The following is a 5,322-nucleotide window of genomic DNA, read 5'->3' as shown; positions in this document are numbered from 1 at the left end:
TTCACTTGTATTCCCCTCACTTCTTCTACCTATCCTCATCTTACTCATCTTCTTCTCTCCTCTGTCTCACTGTCTTTCCTTCACTTCTTCTCCCTCTCGTTCCCATTCTTCTTTCCTCTCATCCTTCTATGCGCCAACGAACCATTTGAGAGAGAGAGAGAGAGAGAGAGAGAGAGGAGAAGAGAGAGAGGGGGGAGAGAGAGAGAGAGAGAGAGAGAGAGAGAGAGATACCACATCCTCTCGCACCAGTACACAGACAGATAAAATGACTGACTATAATTATCCACTCCATACCTACAGTCTCTCTGACCTACATAAATACTTCACCATCTGATTCTTGTGTTAGCCTGTATAGACGGAGAAGTAACCTATATCTGGCCATAAGACGCACAAACATCAAAGTTAAAATGAATCATGTTATGGTGGTGGGGGGTGACTCTCCTCTCCTGTGGGTTCGGTGACGAGTTACACATTAATATTCTCATTACCACATCAAAGATCATCTAGGAAAGAGACGTTCTATTTCGGTTTGTTTTCCTGTCTAGTTTTGGTAGTGTATTAATTTTCCAGAGAGAGAGAGAGAGAGATGAAGGCACACACACACACACACACACACACACACACATTATGCTTGTCTAGATCATAATATTTAGGATTCAACTCTCTTAATACCTCAAGATTATAAAATATTTCCTTTGTTCTCATCATCATCATCATATCTCCCTCTAAAAATTACTCTCTGTCAACTGAACATGTATAACGTAGCCGATTCTATATTTTTTTTTCTATCCCATAATATAGCTAAGATAGATGGCCTTTTCTCTCCACCCGACCTTGATGTCCTGTCTCTCGTTTACCCTTGTCTTGTTGACTCTAGGAGGTCCTTTTGTATACCATAGATCTAGTCAGGCTTTTGTTTTTTAATGACCAAGACGACTTTTTTGTTTTTGTATAAGGGATCTATTTTTAGCTTTCTGTTACGTGGAGTACAAAAGGTGAGGGTGTGTTTATTAATTAATATTTTCATACCTGCGAGCAATTAAGCTATCTGGCCTCACTACTGAACAGGTGTTTAGATATTGAAATTTGTCTTTTACTCTATGATCACTGCTATAGTTTGTCGATGGTGATATTGAAGGTGAAATAATAATGGTGAGAATAATGTTAATAACGAGAGAGACCTTTAACTATTAGCTATCTTAGGTAGATATTGAACGCTCGTGAACCTTAGACTATCACACAGCCACTGAAGGTTTGGAGTCTAGATTAAATTCGGCGACAGAAAGACTCATCTGTTCTCTGGATTTTATGTAAGAGAATCAAAAGAGGAATATGCCAATTTTCTTGTGGCTTCACGAATGGTATACGAACTGGATATATGATTTTTCTGCGTTTTAAATATGGTGAAGGAATTTCCAACGTGATGTTCTAAGTTTTTTAAGAGAAGTGTCTAAGAATTAAAAACACAAATGTCTTGGATTTGGGGAAATATTCACAAATACTTTGATAAATTTTGACACAAACAAAATTTACGTGATTATTTTGATGTAAATAAAAGAAGTTAGACGATATACAATATAGACTGGGACCTAATGGGTCTTGAACCTATAGGGATCTCTTAGGATTATGAGCTCATGGGACCTACAATTCCAAGATGACATTGTAGTTAATGAAGGCAGGTTTCACTTACACTCGGGGGCACGTTTAAGAGTCTCGTCTATAAGGGTATAATGCTACGCTGCTCACGACCAAATGTTCATCATAAACGGGGCGATAGTTTGTCTGTCTTTATGTGAGTAATAATTCTTACGTGTGTGTGTGTGTGTGTGTGTGTGTCTGTCGGTGTGTGTGTGTGTGTGTGTTTGTGTGTGTGTGTGTGTGTGTCTGTGTGTGTGTGTGTCGGTGTCTGTGTGTGTGTGTGTCTGTCGGTGTGTGTGTGTGTGTGTGTCTGTGTGTGTGTCTGTGTGTGTGTGTGTGTCTGTGTGTGGGTGTGTGTCCTTGTAATATTGCATAAACTACAGAACTTTCATTACCTGATAAAAATTACAAAACAGCCTGGCGAATTCCTACATTATTACAGCGCCCTTCACTCCCCGACCTTACTTAACGAGTGTTCTCTGTATCCTTGACTTTATAGTGATATTTCCTCGTTAACAGAGAGAGAGACACAGAGAGAGAGAGAGAGAGAGAGAGAGAGAGAGAGAGAGAGAGAGGACCAATAATAATGATAATAAAAATAATAATAATAATAATAATAATAATAATAATAATAATAATAATAATAATAATAACAATAATAATAATACGATTATATTGTTTTTATTTCCTGGCCTGTGTTAGTAAACCAAACTACAGCCTCTCCTCTCCTCTCCTCTCCTCTCCTCTACCCTCCTCTCCTCTCCTCTACCCTCCTCTCCTCTCCTCTCCTCTCCAGGGGATCAACATCACTCCTACAAAAAACAAATCTAGCAATCTTAATATCTGCCTTAACCAGAGACGGGGAAGCAGCATCTATTTATATCAGGGTAGCCAATGTATCCAGGTAATAGCGGCACCACCTTTGATCTGCATTAAATTAAGTCAAGTACAGGTGTATTACCTGGGCATTTCTTGATCAGGAGATGGAAGAACGTATCTAATTTCGGTAAAGTCTCGGTGTAATTTCGCTGTCCTGTTAGCTGTTGTCTTTGTGTCTTGGCTTATAGTAAGTTAAGTCAGTGGTACGTGTTCACAGTCCTAGTTACCTGTGATGTTTAGTTTATAAGGCTTTGTGATTTACCGGGAACTATAAGTGTCATGTCTTATGTTGAAGGTTTATTCCGTCTGTTAGTTTACTCATTACCTGTGTTGAATAAATACCTGGTTGACTTGTCCTTCCTCGTCTCAGTGGATACCCGGTAATTCCTGTTACTACCTGGTGATTGCTGATTTTACCTGATGTGTCTTGATATTACCTGGTTCTACCTGGTGGAAAAGATAATAGCAGTAGATGGGATATGAACAGTTTGCTTTATTTTGGGTATAATAACCGTATTATTAGTAGCAGTAGTAAACATGTTAGTGTCACCATCAGTTCTTGGTGAATAAATGATGACTCTCAGCAAAACGAGGCACTGGGAGAACACTACAGTGCTCATATACAGATCAAAGCTACAACTCCTTTATCTCACCCAGCTAACTCTCTTTTTATCGGTGATATTGAAAAGTCATTGAAACACAAAGGGCAAATTTTAACTGATTGGCTTTTTACGACCCTCTTCCCTGAATTGTGCTTCTCTGGTCACGATATTGAGGCTGACATATGCTGAAAATTTTCACGTAATCCGTCATATTGATTTTCATCTTTGATTACGAGAACGGCGTCATTGGAAAAATCCTGAGTGTGATCAAGGCTATAACGTCATACCAGAATAGACAATTTTAATATACTGAAGAGGTGGGAACACACACACACACACACACACACACACACACACACACACACACACACACACACAGGAAATTTCAATAACCTAGGAAAGGAGAAGAGATTTTTATCAAACCATCATAAAGGGAAGAATTTTGTCGACTGAGCTAAAGGAGTAGAAGAAGGAAGGGGAAGGGGGGTAGGAGGGGGTTTCACAAGGGCAGGTTAGATAAGAGAGGGGGAGGTTAGGGGAGAGGAGGTGGGTAAGCGGGGAGATGTCAACGAGACGACAAAGGGAACCCAGGACAATCAGAACCCGGGGGAATAATCTTTTATTTTCCCAGGTAAACAGAAAAAAAAACTCAGTGTGTGGTGCTGAGGTTCCATTAGAGAGCTTTGGTGAGGCAGTCAGCGACCGTCACCATACTGGAGGAAAGAAAATGATCATCGGTTTAGTGAAGAGAAATTCCTCCATCTTTGGGAGTCATGATTATCTTGAGTTCTGGGGCGACAATTCTTTAAAAAAAAAAACTCTGGTGATTAATTTTCCACGTTGCTGGGATTGTGAGAAGACATCTAACTGAGAGAATTAAGATAAAACATAGAGGAATATCTAAAATAGAATCTAAATTACAATGAGATTCTACTGTAATTAGGTACAATCGCTTGCACTTATACCTGGTACAGTGACTGGTGCGTTTTGTGAGATATGGCAACTGTGTGGAATGCTTAATCTGGCTACTGTTGTGGGGCTCCTTAGGGCAATTCTGGGAGTTTTAATACTATGTTAAGAAATACACACAGAGTTGCCACATGTCACAAAATACGCCAGCCACTGTACCAGGTATAAGTGCAAGCGACTGTACATTAGTTAAGGAACAAAATCAACGTACGAGACATAACTCAACAGCTCAGGTAAAATCTTAGGGGGAGACTTTAATGGTTCACCGCATTTGTGTGGAGTTTTAAGTGATCAAGTAACACGCATCACCAACGTCGATTATATCAACTTAAGAATCTCTGAGAATCTATCAGTGTGTCCAAACATACAGTACAGTAGCCACTTTAATGCATTTTTAACTACCATTTAAGGGATAAATTTAAAGCTATCTATATATGGGAAATTATTTTAGTGTCTTAGCCAGTTAGATACATTCTCACATCATCGGTTTAAGGGATCATTATATCTTATGAGTCGTGAGAATGTTAGTGAGTCTTACAGAGTCTCTCGGGCGTCCTCCAAACAGCTGCTCGTCCTCCAAACAGCTGCTCGTCCTCCAAACAGTTGCTCGTCCTCCAAACAGCTGCTCGTCCTCCAAACAGCTGCTCGTCCTCCAAACAGCTGCTCGTCCTCCAAACAGCTGCTCGTCCTCCAAACAGCTGCCTCCAAACAGTGCTCGTCCTCCAAAGCACTCCAAACAACTGCTCGTGCTCGTCCCCAAACAGCTGCTCGTCCTCCAAACAGCTGCTCGTCCTCTGTCCTCCAAACAGCTGCTCGCCTCCAAACAGTTGCTCGTCCTCCAAACAGCTGCTCGTCCTCCAAACAGCTGCTCGTCCTCCAAAATGTTCGTCCTCCAAACAGCTGCTCGTCCTCCAAACAGCTGCTCGTCCTCCAAACAGCTGCTCGCTCGTCTCCAAACATGTCTGTCTTCCAAACAGTCCCAAAACAGCTGCTCGTCCTCCAAACAACTGCTCGTCCTCCAAACAGCTGCTCGTCCTCCAAACAGCTGCTCGTCCTCCAAACAGCTGTTCGTCCTCCAAACAGCTGATCCTCCAAGCCTGCCGTCCTCCAAACAGCTGCTCGTCCTCCAAACAGCTGCTCGTCCTCCAAACAGCTGTTCGTCTTCCAAACAGCTGCTCGTCCTCCAAACAGCTAACAGCTGCTCGTCCTCCAAAACAGCTGTTCGTCCTCAAAC

The sequence above is a fragment of the Homarus americanus genome, unplaced genomic scaffold (genome assembly GCF_018991925.1).
Source record: "Homarus americanus isolate GMGI-L3 unplaced genomic scaffold, GMGI_Hamer_2.0 scaffold32972, whole genome shotgun sequence".
NCBI lineage: Eukaryota > Metazoa > Arthropoda > Malacostraca > Decapoda > Nephropidae > Homarus > Homarus americanus.
This window is presented reverse-complemented; position numbering follows the sequence as displayed.